Source organism: Macaca nemestrina, chromosome 7 (assembly GCF_043159975.1).
Source record: "Macaca nemestrina isolate mMacNem1 chromosome 7, mMacNem.hap1, whole genome shotgun sequence".
Lineage (NCBI taxonomy): Eukaryota > Metazoa > Chordata > Mammalia > Primates > Cercopithecidae > Macaca > Macaca nemestrina.
Genome location: NC_092131.1, coordinates 28,695,966 through 28,714,935, shown reverse-complemented (window position 1 = coordinate 28,714,935; position 18,970 = coordinate 28,695,966). Strand labels below are relative to the sequence as shown.

The following is an 18,970-nucleotide window of genomic DNA, read 5'->3' as shown; positions in this document are numbered from 1 at the left end:
AGGCCATGTATTTATTTAAAAATTATAAACACATTTTACCTGAAGTGACAGCTGAACTGTGGTTCCAAATAGCCTCTATTGGTGGCCTCAAACTTCTGTATATATTCAGTATATTCCATAAAGTACAATCTTATGAAAATGTCATAAACAAATCAATCACTCTTGACTTAATTTTCAGCCACCATCAGCTTCTATTGAGAATCTCAGCCATCAAAGTATCCATAAGACCGTATGATAAAGTACATATAAAGTACTGTGTGAGCACACTGAAAAAGCAACGAGATTCTTTTTGGGGGTTCAGGGAAAGCCCCCGAGTGAGGGTGCCATTTGAATTGAGTACAAAATGATGAATAGACATTTGTCCATTGAAAAGGGCAGACAGGCTGGGCGCGGTGGCTCACGCCTGTAATTCCAACACTTTGGGAAGCTGAGGTGGACGGATCACAAGGTCAGAATATGAGACCAGCCTGGCCAACATGATGAAAGCTCATCTCTGCTAAAAACACAAAAAAATTAGCCAGGCATGGTGGTAAGCACCTCTAATCCCAGTTACTCGGGAGGCTGAGGCAGGAGAATTGCTTGAACCCGGGAGGCAGAGGTTGCAGTGAACCAAGATGACACCACTGCACCCCAGCCTGGGCAACATAGTGAGACTCCATAAAAAAAAATAGTAAAGGGCAGACAGAAGCAGGAGGTAGAGGGACCCCTATCAGACTGAGGGGGACATTTGAGCAAAGATATGAAAATTAAAAAAACAGTGAATGATCCAATATGGATGAATTGGATGAGTGGCAAGAGTGGCTGTTTGCAACCTGTGAAGTGGCATGCATGCCAGGTTAAGGAGTTTGAGATAATTTGGTAGTATTTGAGCTGCAATAGGTGGTTTCAGGGAGAACTATGCCATGAACAGATATGTGACTTAGATAACCCTGACAGTCATGGGATGGACAAACGGCTAGGGTTGAGACTGCAACCAAACTCTTCACAATTTCAGGAGAGAAATGATGAGGCATGAGACTGAAGAAGTGGCCGTGGAGGTGGGGGAAAGAGAGCAAATTCCAGAAAAATATTGTGGATTTGCTCAGTGGAACTTGGCACTGGATGAAATATACATAATAAGTGCAACGGAGGAGACAGAAGATTAACTTGGATAGATGGGTTGATAACTGTAGCCAGAACTAAGGGAAATATATTAAGCTCCTCTTCTCAATAAAGATTAGATTTATATGAAAATATCATCTATTTATTTGCCATTGTTTTTACAATAATATATCTTGTATCTTCATATAAAAGCAGTTACGGCAGCCCTCTGCACTGTATTTTCATAGGGTTTTGTTTTTATCTTACTTAACTGTAAGCTCCTTGAGGGCAAAAACAGTCAAGCCTATCTCATTCATCCTTTGTAAACCCAGCACCCTGATTCCCAACAGAGTAGAACTCAACACATATTTGATGAATTAGATTGAATTTAAATCTGCATATAGTTACAGGAATAAATGCTTGGAGGATTTTCCTGTCTCTGTTTCAATTCTTTGGTTTAGCTCAGTCTTTTTATGTTGGCTTCTGTGAGCTTTTTGCAGTGCTGCAAACACTTCTAGCTGACAAGAGAGAAAAAGAAAGTCAGTGAAAAGGAGGAGGGGGCATTACAGCATCTAGATTGAACTCTGCAGGCTTGCCTCTCTCATAATTTTCACCTTTGGTGGGGAACTGTCCCAGATTTCATCCACCAGGCTAAGGTTCTGACATGGTACCTTCTTAAATCAAGCTTGAAGGGAAATTGATTGAAAAGAAAACACCATTATGGGAAAACAATTCATTTTCTTCCCCAGGACAGAAGGTAGACTTTTGTCTATACTGTAGAATAAATATGATCTGGCTGATTGCTTTAAGATCTGGAAGCTCGGAGGAGTCATGAAGGCTTCGCTCACTCTTTAGAGGGAAATTACCTTCCATTTTGGAGACATTTGATACAGAGGTTTTGGTGAGCTTTCAAAAAGTAATATTTTTTCTCCCTGTGTGATTATTTATATTCACTAGATATAGGTGCATGAAAACTTGCAAATATTTCTGTGTGCAGTTGTGTGTTTCTACCGAAGTACCCTCCAGACAGGGAGTAAGCAGATTTTTAAAATTTCTTTATTTTTCTATAAGCCCCTTAAATATTACAGTTGTCCAGTGCTTTCTGTGTTAAAAGAAAACAAGTTTAAACTCATAAAAGTGGAGTGAAGGCAAAAAGGTAGAATAATGTCTACCTGATGTTTCTAGTAGTAGAAAACACTTCATTGTTAGAAATAGCCAAGAAGGCACTTATGTTGTGAGACACCCATCCTTCCATTGACAAAAGTTGTATTCATTTTATCTTGCAGAAATTTCAAACTAGCATCCCCTCAGACAAAATCTAGCCCTGATAATAGATATTTGGCCAACACAGAAATTATGTTGGCAAGTCTTCTCCACTTCAACATAGGCCCCACCGTGCCCATTGTACAATGGTTGGCCTAATTCACACATTTAAGTTCCTAGCTCTCAAAAGACTTGAGGTTGACTGCCTTGCTAAAGGTTTTTAGTGTAACTCTGCTTTGCTAGAAGATGAATTCCAGCCTTGCAAAAACTCGGATGCATATCTCTGGAGATTGGAATGGACAAGGAACAAATGTACTTGTTTATAGTACTTCTAGAATGTCTCCCTAAATCACCTTAGAAGCAGAAATCTTACCCAAAATATCATGCTCGCCAATATATTCTTTATCACCTATCATGCTCTGAACCATCATGCCTCTTGTCTGGGTAGCCTTGCTCTATGAGACAATTTGTGGTATAAAAGTTTTTGATTAAGTTTTGGCTAGTGAGGATGTTGTTAGTGTACAAAGTAAGTAATGCTTTTTGTGAAATGATCGCCTCTCAAGTCAATCTTGGAAGCATAACATTTTCTTGACCACTTTAGTGCTAATGACTTCACATTTATCCTGAACTAGAAATATGGTATCTTCTTGGCTGTTTATGTTCGTTCTTCTTCTCTCTTTATGTCTCTCCATACTTCTTTCTTCCTTCTCTCTTTTTTCCTTCCTCTATTTCTTCCTTCTTTCCATCATTCTTTCCTCTTTGTTTCTCTCATTCTGTTTCTTCCTCTTTTTTTGAAAATCTTAGCAAGAGTTAATAGACTTATGATCTAAACATTACGTTATTAGAAATCTTTGTCATAAAACCTGGATAATTGATGTTTGAATTCTCCTTGGCTTGAGTCAATCCTTTATCCTTTTTAGGTAAATGAATTAAGTCTCATGCAATTTCCTGTGTGGGAGACTCTTTAGATGAATCATTTAAATGGAAAGCCCTGTCTGCTCATCAAGGGGCACGATTTTAGAGTTTTCCTGAGTATTATATGCACACTTAGTACAGTCACTGAGACACATAAGGCAACCATGTGCCTTAATCTATATGAATTCTCAGTTCATATGTGATTATTTAGGTAAAGTATATAACTGAAATTTTACATCTTTTGATCTCTTTCCAAAATTTCCCTGAGTCATTTTAAAATAACCTTTCTTTACTGCTTTTTGTCTGGAAGCATTTTTATTGGAAGACTTCAGACCTAACTTTAGTACCAGAGACCGAAAGTCATATCTCACTTAGTTCTACAATCTCTATTCCATTTTTGATACACAGAATAAATAGTAAAGGTGCTATTTTTTACCCCCAGAGTGACAGACTGTTATAAATGTTGGGATCCTGTGAAGTACTGTGGAGATTATTTAATGAGCCATTGTAGAGCCTACACGGATATATTTATATGTGATATTGTTTTTATACCAGCCTCAAATGCTCCCAGGATCAGCCATACAGGTCTTCCTTAAAAGGATAATCTGGAATCTTTTTTTTTTTTTTTTTTTTTTTTGAGACGGAGTCTCGCTCTGTGGCCCAGGCTGGAGTGCAGTGGCCGGATCTCAGCTCACTGCAAGCTCCGCCTCCCAGGTTCACTCCATTCTCCTGCCTCAGCCTCCCGAGTAGCTGGGACTACAGGCGCCCGCCACCACACCTGGCTAGATTTTTGTATTTTTTAGTAGAGACAGGGTTTCACCATGTTAGCCAGGATGGTCTCGATCTCCTGACCTCGTGATCCACCCGTCTCGGCCTCCCAAAGTGCTGGGATTACAGGCTTGAGCCACCGCGCCCGGCCGGATAATCTGGAATCTTTACCTATGCAGTTGTTCTATGATACTTGTTAAATCTGCTCACAGTTCTCTTCTCTTTCAATGGGAAACTCCCAATTAATTCCTTGGTACTCCTTGTGATAAGAGAAAATTAAAAGGGATTCATTTGATATTAGATGGGATCATACTTATATACCCATTGCATTGTATAAGTAAGCATGAGTATCATTCTGTTGTATAGTCCCAAACTTTTCCTTGAATTAATTTCCAAGAGGATAAAGGAAAGACAGCCAAGATTTATTAATGCCTTCATGGTGCTAGTTACCTCTATAAACTAGTGAAACCTTTTCCAAATATTGTAGATAAAGAAATTGAGGCACAGAGGTGTTACTTAACTCTTTCAAGTTCACACAGCTAATAAACAACAGAGGCACAATTCCAAACCAGCTCTTCATGTCTCTAAAATCTGTGTGTTCTTTCCATAATAAGCTGCCTCACTTATTGAGCTTTTATTGTGATAATTATTTTACAAACATTATTGCATTTAATCCTCATAGCCTTGTTATGTAAGTCCTCACTGTCCCCATTTTTGCTGATGAAGGAAGTAGGATTCAGAGAAATCAAGTAGCTCTCATGTTGTCTCACAGTGAATAAGCAATAGATTCAAGATTAACTCCAGAGCCTGTGCTCTTAATCACTACAGAAAATTATGAAATTACAAGGCGTGGTTCTGCCTTGTGGCTGTAGCATCAGGTTGGTAAGAAAATACAACACTAAGACTCTTAAGGAATCCTCTGGACTTGAGTGTATGTATGGGAGAAGAGGGTATTCTAGATAGGATAGTAACATGACAAATTCAAGGATATGGGAATGGCATGTTCAGCTTTATTTTCATTTTAGATAGAGTTATAGTATCTGATAAGATAGCATGGAAGGAAGGAACTTCACTCTTCTGGAGTGTAGAGTTGTCAGGAGTGGACTTGAAAGGAGAGTGACAACCATGAGGTCTGATAGGCTTTAGAACGCAGGTCTTAAAGAGCCTGGAGAAAAGAGCGTGAATCGCAAACACTGCATAGACAGCAAAACCACTGCCCAGGTAAACCAAGGCTGCAGTATAATCTTGGAAGGAGAGAGTAATTTAGGACAGCAAAGCAGAATACATCTCCTTGGGTAAAGCTTTAGGAAAGCCCTGTCTGAATCTAACAGGGAGCTCTAGGAAGGAAAGCAGAAAAAGGACATTTACAGAAGGGAGAGAGGCAGCCTTGGCCCTTAAGAACTCTGGGGGAGGTTCCTCCCCCTACTCTTAACTGAACGTGACCGTAAGTTGAACACCAGTGAACACCAGCAACTGCTGAGACTGAGGAGAGCAGCAACAACTGAGCAATTAACCTTTGGTGATGGGTGTGAAATTCTAATTAAGAGCAGAGTCTCTTCTATCAGATGGGAAGGGGAACAGCAGAAAGATGTATGAGGGGGATGAAAAAGACCAGCATGTTAGCAAGTCAGATTTAAAAGACATCCAAATGGATGTAACAGGGTGAGCGCAAAGAAGGAGATCACTGACCAATTAATTTTTCTGTTTCCCAGTCGAAGTTTCTTCTCCTTTCTCTGAACCCTGCAGTGACTGCTGTGTGCAGAAGCCAGCAGCTCCGCGAGGAGCTGACGTTGAATGCTTATGCTCCTCTCTGTTGTAAATTCCTTTCTTCATTTGCTGAGTATCATGGGTAATTTCTATGTAAATTTTCTCAGAGTAGCAATTTAGCAGCTTTTCTGTTGACAAATGAGGAATAACTTAATAGTCAAGTGACTGCATGTCATCTTTCGCGAGGAGGTGGAAGTGGCGCCTTGTAAATTGCAGGGATGGATGCTGGAAGTGGGCGATCTCGGGAAAGCCTCATTGCCTCAGTGCCCTATTTAATTTCGCCCATTTAAGACAGGAGAGAATAAGCTTCTATACTTGGGGAACGTAGTTTCTTGTGAAGAGTGATTGTTATGACTCTTTTCTCTTTTAGCACTTGGTTAATGAATACCTTTCAAACCGAATCAAGAGGCAAGACCCCTCCAACTTTGTCCAGAAGCCTTCACAAGCAGAGGCATATTTTGTTTTGTATCAAATGCTTCTCACTGTCCATATTCAGGAGGCAGGCAACAGTGGGGTCCTTTTTGAAGTGACCAGGGATGGATGCAGGCAGCAAGGCATTGTTGCTTTCCAGATGCCACCTTTACTGTAAGAATCGAAGTCCTTTAAAGTGGACTTTGAGAAACCTCACCTAAATCATTTCCCAAGGAGATAGCTCTCTATGCAGTTTTTTTCTCCTAACTAGAAAGCTTCCTCTTGCCACTGTGCTGAAAATGGGAAAGGTAGGTGGATGGGGAGGTCTTTTTTAAAGCCCAGATTTCTAGAATTTGTGGTACTTCTACTTTCCTATCTCCAGCAGCGACCTTCTCCTCACTTATTCATGACAGAATCATATGTATAAAAATTCATGTATACTGGTCACCGTTCTAAATTCTGGATGGTGAAAAAAATTATACAGGGCCCCTCCTTTTATGGAACTTTCATTTTAGGAAGGAGAAAACAGTAAGCAAGTGAACAGATAAATAAGTGGTATAAAATTGTTTTAAGAGTGACTGGATGGGAGGAGGGGTTACTGGAAGCTCAGAGGGTTCATGGAAGCCCACTCTGCAGAGATGAAGGCTAAACAGAGATCTGGATGATCGGAAAGAGCCAACCATTCACAGATCTAGGGAGCATGCTCCCGGAAGATGGGACAGCTGAAGCAAAGGCCTTGAGGTGGGAAAGAACTTAGCTTGCTGATAAATCAGATACAGAGCCGGGCTGCTGTTGTATTCTAAGATTATTTCAGACTAGGAAGTAGGGATGCGTTTGCATGTCTAGCTCTATAGGCCCTCATGAGCCTGTTGGACACATTGTTAAGTTGAGGTCAACTAGCTCAAAGCAGAACCCAGCCCCTTCTCCGTCATCTTGTTTCTGCTGATTCATAAGAACGTGGTTCACTTTCACTGCCTTCCTTTGTGGGCATACTGTCTGAGAATTAAAAACAGAACTAATTTTCTCATCTCCCTTGGATCCTGGGGAAATTAAAACCTGCCTAGGCCTCAATTCTTTCCCTAGATTGAAATTAAAATAGCTTTCCTTGCGATCATCCAGACACCAATTTAATAAACATCATCTGGCCCCCTCCACATATAACCCCTGGACTGCCTTACTAATTTCTTAGCACTCTTCTCCTTTTCTCCATAAATCCTCCCTTTAAATAGTTTTTCTTTTCCTGTGCCTTTCTTACTCTCTTTTGTGGAAAACCCAAATTAGTGTATTTATTTTTGTCCTTAAAGTCCACCATATCCAAATGAGAAGTACAGAAGCGATTACCTTAAAAGTAAACAATTAGAATCCTAAAATCTTTTTTTCCATCTCCACATTCTCCTCTGTAGGTTCCCTGTCCTTTGATGCATAAGAGGGTGAAAACCTCACTTATGTATTTTATGTACCACCATTTTACAAGTGTTTCTGTAAATATCACTTCGTGTAATTCTCATAAAAACCTTGGGAGATCAGCAACACAAGAACTGGTAGGAAACTCTGTAAGGGGGAAAGCAGGGATGCAAGGGAAGCCAGATCACTTCCAAAGTCCAAAGGTGAAATCTTCACGTTGACACCCAACCTGCGCTGACCTTTGACATGGCATCACTATTCCATAGCTATTTGTTGGTGTCAGCACCCTGGATAGGGGAATTTTTTTTTTTTTTTTTTTTTTTTTTTTCCAAATTGTAATGCAAAGGCTAACAGAAAAGAGAAGGTAGGCTTGAGAAATCTCTAGTTTTTTGGAGAGTCTGATTTATTTTTTGGAAGAAAATTGACTGAAAGCATAGGTGATTATTTGTTTCTTATATCTTTCAGAAAAAAATCAAGTGCTCTATGACATTACTGGGTATATACCCAAAGGAATGTAAATCATTCTATTATAAAGATACATGCATGCGTATGTTCATTGTGGCACTATTCACAATAGCAAAGGCATGGAATCAACCCAAATGCCCATCAATGATAGACTGGACAAAGAAAATGTGGTACATATATACCATGGAATACTATGCAGACATAAAAAGGAATAAAATCATGTCCTTTACAGGGACATGGAAGGATCTGGAAGCCATTATCCTCAGTAAACTAACGCAGGAACAGAAAACCAAACACAACATGTTCTTACTTATAAGTGGGAGCTGAACAACAAGAACAACATGGACACAGAGAGGGGAACAACACACACTGGGGCCTGTCATGGGGAGGCAAGGAGGAGAACATCAGGAAAAATAGCTAATGCATGCTGGGCTTAATAGCTAGGTGATGGGTTGATAGGTGCAGTAAACCACCATGGCACACGTTTACCTATGTAACAAACCTGCACATCCTGCACATGGATCGTGGAACTTCAAATAAAATGACACATTACTTTCTCCACTGTTTTTTTTTTTAAGCAAAAGTGTTTTCACACAGAACACAGGCAAGCATGTCTAATATGTTCCATTCTAAGTCTTGCCCTTGCATGTGGTTGAAAATGACTATGGACTATCCACATCACAAATTATGGGTTCCAGTGTGTATATAGACACTTCTGAATTCACTCAAAATTTTTCTTACTGATCCCTATTGCCAGCTAGAGGAGATCAGTTTCTATATTAAGCAAGACTGTGTCCAACTTTTGAAATGGAATGAATAGTTAAAATTGTGCATTTCTCACTCTGGTGGTTGCCTATAGCTGTCTCCGCCCCCACCCCAACCTCTCTTTCCCACCACCTTCACCAGCAGTAGAAAAGTATGTCATATGTGTGTGGGGTGGGTACAGATAGAGAAACTTGGCAGAAATAGGGTGAGAGATGTGACTAACACCCTCAACTAATTTCTGTGCATGTTCCCAAACAGAGATCTGCAGAGAAAGGAGCAAGAGCTCCTTGCATTCTAACCCAAGCCACCCCTTCACACTTTCAGCTTTAGTTCACTTCTCCACCTTCCATGCAGGGTTGCCATCTGACCTGGCTACTGAGAAGATCAGACCTCCCAGCAGGAGATGCACCACATGAGCTAAAAATAAGAGCTGCTACTTCTCTGTGGATACCATTAACCCAATTAGATTAAAAAAAAATAAGAAAGAAATTACAGCTTCATTAAGTACAAGCAGAATAAACTCCAATAAGGTAAACCAAATCAGTTATACAATTTAAAACTTTACTCAAAAATCAAAGTGATTTGAAATCACTGGTCACTTAAATGAAGGCAGAAGCTGCATGGCAGCCATTATTTGAGCCAGCAATTCAGCAGAAGTCCAAGGTTCCAATGCAGCAGTACATGTGACAGGTGATTTTCCTGCATACACAAAATTAAACGGAGAACTAGTTTTCGAGGGTCTGCCTGTCTCCATGAAGACAGAATGTATCCTTCTGAAAGCCCTTTTGTTTAAAAATATGATCAGGCTCTGAAAGAATTTTAGGTCTTGATACTAACGAACAGAAGGCATTTATTTATTAAAAATTGTATCACAAGGGGGTGAACTGGGGCCTGATTGATTGATTTTGAAATTTGATTTATCCTCAGTAGAAGGTGCCAGGATATTAAGCCTCTATTACTCCACAAGTGATACCATTTTGCCTCTGGTGGGTGAGGTAAATCTTCAGATTAGAATTGGTAAAGCCTCAAGACTTTCAAAAACACACAGGCTCCTATTGTATACTTGCTGAAGTTCCTGTAATTATTTACAATTCCCTGCAAAGAATATTCTTGGGGGTGAGTCCCAGAACAGAGGTGAGCCTCCAGCTGCAAAAACCATAGCAAGTATGGCAGGGAGCATCTTTGATTCAGAACAGAACTGCCAGTCATCTTTCCATCGAAACAGGGGCAGGAAGTTCCTGCCAATACTGATTGATGCCATGAGTCAACTGGAGTTGTTCCATGATCCACCTGGGTCTTGGATTTGGTGCTATCCTGGAAACTAGATTCATTGCTCAAGGAGCTGACATAAAAGAAAGCAGCCTAACCAATGGCCAGCTCAAATGAGCAGGACCTCAAGGAAGTCAGCCTCTGAGAACCTGAGATTTCCATCCTCTGATAATGGGACTCTCACCTATTTGTCTGCTTTTGGGGTAGATCTAGACACCATGATGTGTCAGCAGCCTCTTAGTTGCTGAGACAATTGTCCCAGAGTGCACAGACTCAATCTAAATCCCTACAATATGTTTTTAATGAATTTATGCCATGCTAATTTTCTAATTTGCAATTTTTAAGTCAATATACTTTATTTCCTTTTAAAAATAGGGTTTTATATTTTCATACTATATTTCCATTATATTAAAATTGGCAAATAAAGAAAATAAAGTATGTAAAGTCATTACTCTCATCCTCCCAGAAGTGATGTGCTAACAATTAGACATATTTCATTCCCAATTTTTTTCTACAGACACATTTACTTGACCATATTGTGTACTTGAGTCTATTTTCAACTCTGAGACACTTGCTATATTGAAGAGTGTTTCTACAGACACCGTGCTGTTTCTTCTTTCCTTCCTTCACTCAACAATCATTTACTGAGCATTTTGAGAAGAACTGGGAGGACAGAGATAGAATTTTGCATTTTATCTGCAGCCAACTAGTTAGAAACCAGAAACAACTATCTTGAATCTCCTTATCTTGTTATTTGCACCTTTAAAATCCCTTAGCAGAACAGGTACACAGTCTTAATTTGGTAACTAAATGAAAACAGAATGGAATTCATCAAAGTGGATTCATTTTGAATTGGCTTGGAGTTACTGGCAGTCTATGATGACATACACTACTCCCCACCATTGACACAGGCATTCAAATGCAGATGCCATATTAGTCTGTTCTCACGCTGCTAATAAAGACATATCCAAAACTCGGTAATTTATAAAGGAAAGAGGTTTAATTAACTCACAGTTCCACGTGGTTTGGGAGGTCTCACAATCATGGCAGAAAGTGGAGGAGAAACAAGACACGTCTTACATGCCAATAGGCAAGAGAGCTCGTGTAGGGCAACTCCTGTTTATAAAACCATCAGATATCTTGAGACTTATTCACTATCACAAAATCGGTGTGGGGGAAATCACTCCCCGGATTCAATTATCTCCACCTGACCCCACCCTTGACATGTGAGGATTATTACAATTCAAGGTGAGATTTGGGTGAAGACACAGCCAAACCATAACAGAGGCACTCACAATATTATGTATTTGTGAAGAAGAGGCAATTGTGGAAACTTTTTTTAAAAAGTGTAATGTCAATCTCATGAGTTGAGGATAGTTAGGAGACCCTGGAATGATGCCTGTGGGCTTGCCTTTTATTCTTGATCACTACTAAACCGTTTTTCATTGCCCTCTGTTTCAGTAACCTAAAAATATAGGGTTCATAAAACAATGAGATTAAGGAAGCCAGCTGATAACTATTGTGATAGGAAACCTTTCCTGATTTGGGAAAAGATGGGTAAGGAGATGGAGAATGAGCTTCCAAGGCGCACAGTTTTAATTTTCCGGAAAAACTCATCTTAAAACTGATTATCTTCCCGACATGAGGCCTACCAACTGACCTGTATCAGCCTAACTGCAATGTATCTGTCTAAAGCTGTTAAACATAACTATTTTCAAAACATTTATCCATTTTCATAAAAGATGTCTTAAAATTCAAGCTAGAAGTTTTCTTCCTTTATTTGAAAAAGGAATATGACAATTTTAGGAATATGATTATATATGCATATAAGGAAGAGAAGCAGAATACTTAAAAGACAAGCATTTCCTCTTTTTATTTGAGATAGAGAAAGACAGAGAAAGAAACTCCTAGGCAGTCAGAGAAGAACATTCCTAACTTTACATTTGATCCACCTGTTGAGCTACTGAATAAATGCTTAATACGTCCGTGAGCCCACAGGTTTCTTGTCCTGGGTCCTTTAAGCTGATACATCTCAATCACCTTTACTGAAATGTTATCCTGAGAAAACTGTAAACCCAGGGCTGCTCACCACTGATTCTTCGTTTATGAGAGTTTCTCAGGAGAACATGAAAGATCTCTAACATTTTTCCTGAGTAGACCTCTTCTTTCTCTTCGTGAGGATATCATAATAAATGACTCACTGGTAATTTATCAGAGCTTTTTCCTTCCCCAACCTATTCTCCTTAATGCATTTTTTAAATTTATCCAGTATTTGAAATGCGGAAGTCCAGGCTTGGTGGGAACCCAGAAGAGAAGAAGGTGAAAGAGCAAAATGACAGTGAAGCTGAGAAATCCAGATTTGGAAGGAGTAGCATCCTCACAGATGCTCACGGAAGTCCATACGACACTGCTTGCATTGCCGGGGGCTTTATGAAAGAAGCAGGGTCACGCAGGATTAGTCATTGTCCAAAGAGCAAAGAGCATGGAACTCACCAATATCCTGCAAACTCTTTCCTTTTGGCACTTCTAGCACTTACTACTCTTTTATGCCTTTTGCCTTACTTAATTAATTTTCTTATGTACCAGAAATATAAACCAGGGGAGTTGGGGGCCATTGTGTATTGAGTGTTGCCCCAAGCTAACTCAATTCACTTAGCTTGCAATGTGAATGGCTCCTCTCTTCTAGAGGTGCTCAAGGTGCACCCCACATAACCACACCTGATAGTCATGTTGTCAATGCCCAATCACATTTTAAACACTTGGAGGGCAGAGACTATGAAATAGAGAAAGATTTGAATAGCTATTCACAGAATTCAGGTGAGGTGAAAAAGTCAGAAGAGGAGACTAGTTTCACTGACTCCAGAAAGAGTGATTTGGTTTTCCAAGAGTGAAATCTTCCCCCACAAACATGTACTGTTTGGCAACATGTTTTTTTAAGCCTTTAGAATTGTAATGCTTTTTGCTGGGTCATATGTTTTCAAATTTTGCCTCAATCCCATCATTCCTTGTTTTATTATGGCAAGCTTATTCACACATTTATATACCTGCCAGGCTATTGTAGATATTTTGATATGTGGCTTGGCCTTTCTGGGCTTCATTTAACCACTGTAGACTGCAGTTTTCTCAACTGAAAAAAATTCACATCATATCTGCCTTGCCTATGTCATGAGATCTTATGACGATTCAAAGGAGCAATTCAGGCAAAAGCTGTGTAAAGATTACAAAACACAATATAGACTACATTATCATTAAACTACTTGATAGTCTTATGACTATTTTTATGGTAATGAAACACAATCAAATGCAACTTCATATATGTAAGTAAAACTTTTTAATTCTTGTCTTGTAAAACTGAATCTTCATCCTTTGATGGATCAGCTGACCAGCATAAACCTTGGAGAATCTTAAACTTCTGAACACATTTTACTTCTCTGTTTATGTTCCCCTGTGGATCTCTATGAGTATACAGAGATTGAGAGGCCACCCTACAAGTTACATTTCACTCAAGGGGTTGTGGCATCCTATTCATTGTCAATTTCTGGACTCTTTCCCCCATCGTGGAAAATTGGTGTTGCATTGCCACATGGAGCATCCCTTCTTCACTTTTGACCCTTGCTTCTTCAATGGTGGAGCAACCTTCTGAAACTGGAGAAGAGAAATATAAGCTGTGTGTTTCAGAATGAAAGGACCGATCACAAGAAATTCTCAAGCCTTAAAATACTTTTAGCTTTTGAATATAATACATCACATCCGTATTTGTTGGTAAAATATTAAGCAAAATTATAGACAAAATTTTAAGAAAAATGATAGACAAAATATAAGAACCTATGTAATTGACATGATTTAGATACTCATTCAAAGATGAATCATGAAAAAGGTGCAGTATTGTCATTGTACAGTATTTCCTATCCTTGTGACATTTGAACACCACCTCCACCATTTTCCATTTTCATCATATTCACTTATCACTTGCACTGTGATTTACTTAATAGTCTTCTTTAACTTGATTTATTTTACTTAAAAATAAATATATTTATTTTGAAAGCAAAATGTATAATTCTAAAGTAAATGAAAAGTTGGTATTACTTCTCATAAATAAAAGATAATTATAAAATTAAAGCTTTAAGAACAAATTATGTTGTTATATTTTAGCTATGTATTATAGCCTAACAAAAGACAAGAATTAGTCCTCATTTAAAAAAAATAACATAAAGGAGATTGGCAGACTTTAAAAAGGCTTTTAAAGATCTATAAGTGCCTATTTTCTCTCTGAGGAAATAAAGATCAAAATAAAACTTAAAAGTTAATAATTTTGCATAATTGTGATTTGGAATGATTCAGTATATTTTTTCATTATGACTTCACATCATTTAATGTATCAAAAACATAGTCATAAACATTGGGGTCATCATCTATTTTGATTGTGGAGATTTTTTTTTTATACATAGATGTTTTCAACAATATAACCTAAATTTCTGGGAAGTTACATCTTTTACATTTTATTTTAAAAATCTCTTTCTTCCCTCACTTCTTCATTGAAGTAATAAGGGACTTAACTTCTTTAAATCAAAGTTTCCATTATAGATAATAAAACAACCATCACAACAAGAAACTACTAAATGATTATTTATTCAGATCCCAGTAGAAGTACTTTACATGGATATTCTAATTCAACCCTCACAACAGCTCCATAAATTAAATGCTATTAGAGTAATTATTTCACAGATGTGAAAAAATAAGTCTTAGAGGAATTTCTTAGTTTGCTGTGATCACACAGCTAGTATGTCAGGCAATCTGATCTGGCACCTGCGATCTAAACCTTTCTTAAAATAATCTTACTCCTTACAAAAAGTATTACTAATAATTGTAAGAGGCTATGTTTCATTATTTTTTGAAAAGTATGTTTATGGTCTATGTCACAAATTAAGAGTACAATCAGAAACTCCTGTACCATTGGAAAATGAAATTTTACAATTTGGATTGCTTTTCAGGAAGCAAGGTTAAACAAACAAAAATAAACAATGACAAAAGCCTTTTAATGACCATTCTGGATTTTTTTTTCATTTTAAAAATGAATGCTCAATGTTTCTTCCTCCTAGTGTATTGCTTTTACTTCCTTAACAGAATCCTATTTTATTAACAAGACTGTGAGGACAAATTTTAGAGTGAGGTTCGGAGAGATGTCTTAGAGCCAGAGAAAAGTGAAAAATTCCAGAAATCTACAGAACCCAAGTGAGGAAGATTTTGTTTGGAATTGGCAGCGATGACTTCCTACTAGTATCTTACCATGCTAGTGTGATTAATCCCACTCCCATTTCTACTTCTTTTTATGGCAGAATTTCTTAACCTCCGCACTGCTGACATGGTGGGTCATATACTTCTTCATTGTGAATGGCTGTCCCGTGCGTGGTAGAATGTATAGCAGCATTCTTGGGCTCTATCCACTAAATGCCAGTAGCATCCCCCAAGTTGTGACAATAAAAAGTATTTCCAGACTTTGTAACATTACTCTGCTAAACCACAGCTAGAGATTACCTCAACTTGTGGTACTTTCTGCTTATTTTGCTGTTAACTGCTATCTGCCATTATTGCTGGTGGTCATGTTATTGTTGTTGCTTTGTCCTTTAGTAAAGGTTCTTTCTCTGCTTAGAGAGAGGACATGCTTAGAACCCTTTGGGTCTTAATAAAATCTCTTTTAATATTCAAGGTATAGCAGTGAGATACAAAAATGATTGAATATTGACATATATCTAAGTATTTTCACCTTGATTTCAGCATTGCATCAACATCAATATCAGCTTGTCTTCCTGGAGAAGGATAATTTTTGGAGGTTCTAGTCAAGCTCAGTGGTTACCAAAGTGGGCGGGAGTCTTACCGCCTTGGGATCTCTGTGGAAACCAGAAAATAAATGGACAAAGCTGGGATTGCTTTTTGGCTAGTATAATATTTCCAGAATCCCTGAGGCTTGTTTTTAAATCAGTATAAGCTGGTTTTATGTCTCACTTTTGTGTTGTACAATTACAGAAAGCAGCAAATTCTTATGTTGGCATGTCCTGTCATGACATGAGCCAAAAGCTGTCATCCTCATAGATTCCCTAAGGGAATAGATGCCCTCTCAGCATTTGAAGGAAACACTCCTGAAACCTTTTGGAGACCCCAAAGTTATGTACTATCATTTGATCAATAAGTGACTCAAAATTCACATTGATCACATCATTTCAAATTCTTACCTGTTAGACTGTTAAAAGAACTCTAGGTACTGTGTTGGGAAGGATGATGGAGAAGGGAGAAGTGAAAATGCAAAGGATTTCTTATAACAAAAGACTCGAGAAGAATTTTATAAGGGAAAGATATTTGTGATGGGGCCTAGTAAGTACCACTTTTCACCTATTGCCATTTGAAAATTGCCTGCTCACGTATTGTTTTTTCTGAAATGCTGCTATGTGAAGGCAGGGATGAGAAGGGGATTGTGATTGAGTAAATATCCTTCTTAGAATGAAGTCCTCATTTGTAAATTGTGATTTTCTGTCCATTCAGAAGATAATTCATTTTCCTAACATGGCCTTGTATTTTTAGCTTCTTGCTCCACCCTTATTCAAATGCAGGGTGATTTATTCTCCTGTATGCCAGGTGACTTCCTCCTGTGTGTACTCTCTTTTGGAAGTATTTCTATCTCCCTAAAATCAAAACCAATATTCACCTTATGTTGTATAGAAAAGTCTCTGCTAAGGCACCTCACACCTTTGTAAAGCGTGTAAGTTATAACTTATTTATATATTTACTTTGAAGTCCTATTCCTGAATATCTAATAGTGAGATTAATGAGCTGGTTAATGTGGTATAAATTTAGGGTAGAAATCATTTTGAGAACCTCACAAATACCTACTACTATGATGTATGAAGCTTTAGGTTTTTATGGCTGCCACTCAAACAAAGAAATATTATTTGGAAGATGTGATTTGATGTTAGTATTTAATAAAATGTACTTATTTCACCTACTTGCTGAATAAGCACCCTTCTTTACTACCATCACTGGTTTTCATATTAAGGTATGTGGATTTATCCTTTATCATTGCTCACCTTTGAAGATGGTGGCATAATTAAAGAGTTACAAGGGGGTTTCAGAAAGTTGTAGATAAATTGAACTAAAAGATAAAAATTTTAAAATAATAATTATTTCTCAACATAAGCTTGATCAGGTTCAAGACATTTTTGTAAGCTATGATACCAGTCATTTAGTCCATCCTTAAAGAACTGAAGGTCCTGAAAATGTAACCATGCTAATGCAGTCTTTTTGATATTATTACCTGAAGAAAACTGGGTGCCCTTTAAAGATTTTTTAAGATTAGGAAACAAAGTTAGGAGGAGCCAAATCAGGGCTGCAAGGTGGTTGCCTAATTATTTCCCATCAAAACTCTCACAAAATTGCTCTTGTTTGATGAGAAGAATGAGCAGGAGCAATGTTGTAGTGGATGAGGACTCTCTGGTAAAGCTCTCCTGAGTGGTTTTGTGTTTTTGCTTATGTTTTGCAAAAGCTTTGGCTTTCTCAAAGCACTCTCATAATAAGCAGGTGTTATTGTTCTTTGACCCTCCATAAAGTCAATGAGCAATGTGTCTTGAACATCCCTCAAAACTGTTTCCATGACCTTTGTTCTTGACTAGTCTGCTTTTGCTTTTATTTGGCCACTTCTACCTCTTGGTAGCCATTGCTTCGATTGTGCTTTGTTTTCAGAATCATAGTGATGAAGCCATGTTTCATCTCCTGTTACAATTCTTCAAAGACATGCTTCAGGATCTCAATCTCACCTGTTGAAAATTTTCATTTAAAGCTCTGGTCTTATCTTCAGCTTATCTGAGCACAGTGGTCTTGATACTGATTGAGTGAAAAGTTTGCTCAACTTTAATTTTTCAGTAAGCATTTTTAGTGAACCAATTTAGGTGTCTATGGTGTTGGCTGTTGTTCATGCTGCTAATTGATAGTCCTCTCCAATTAGGGTACAAAAAGATTATTTTTTTCTTCAGAAATTGAGTGGATGGTCTGCTGCTGTAGGTTTCATTCTTAATATCATTTTGTCCGTTCTTAAAAATATCCATTTTAAAGCTGCTGATTTATTTTGGCCATTGTCCCCATAAATTTTTGTAAAGCATCAGTGATTTTACCATTCTTTTACCCAAGCTTCACCATAAATTTCATGTCTGTCCTTGTTTCAATTTTAGCACAATTTGTATTGCTCTGGTAGGAGTGCTTTTTAAATGAATGCCTTATTTCTCTTTCTCCCTCAAACTAGATCATGTTCAGACATGTTGTAACAAGTTAGTACAAGCTTATTTAGCTACAAAACCAAATAGAAATTTATGCATTTTTTTTCTTATATGCGTTTTCCACGAACTTTTTGAAGACCCCTCATATATCCATGTACATATATGGCCAGTGCTAAATCTCACAGTGGAAATTGAAGACACAGGTTTACTCATTGGAGTGAAATGGCTTACAGGAAATTCTCAAAACTGTCTAGAAAGAGTTGAGGTAACCTCTTCCCTCTCCATGGTTCCAGTATCACCCAAAGCTTTTCCTCCTCAGCACCAAATCTTTGCTGCAATACTCCTTCTTCAAAGGTGCTTACAAAATGGCCTCATTTCAAAGAATGAAAGGTATTTTAACAGTTAGGTTGCAGCAGGAATTTTAAAGCCCAGAACTTTAACATAAATAGTTGAAAAGAAGAGAAATAAAAACTCTTTATACAAATTATTAATCTTAGTTTACTCTGTGTGTAAAATTGTCATTGCCCTAATGATTTTAGTCCTTTCTCTGACCTGGATTCTCCCACTCCCCAACTTTTAAAGTTAGTCCATTCTATGTAGTG

The 18,970-nt window shown here is 38.0% G+C and overlaps 1 protein-coding gene and 1 long non-coding RNA gene across 16 annotated transcripts in view; both read left to right on the top strand.

Annotated features, from left to right (window-relative positions):
• Positions 1 to 18,970, top strand: part of LOC105495829 (neurexin 3) — a 1,710,602-nt gene that overhangs the window by 995,287 nt on the left and 696,345 nt on the right. The gene's annotated exons all lie outside the window — the stretch shown is intronic.
• The window catches only part of LOC105495825 (uncharacterized), a 124,768-nt gene that overhangs the window by 27,457 nt on the left and 78,341 nt on the right, over positions 1 to 18,970 (top strand). The window contains exon 1 of the long non-coding RNA XR_011625250.1: positions 1 to 18,970. This exon is cut by the window's left edge and continues 27,457 nt beyond it; it is cut by the window's right edge and continues 39,718 nt beyond it. This is a non-coding gene — a long non-coding RNA (uncharacterized lncRNA).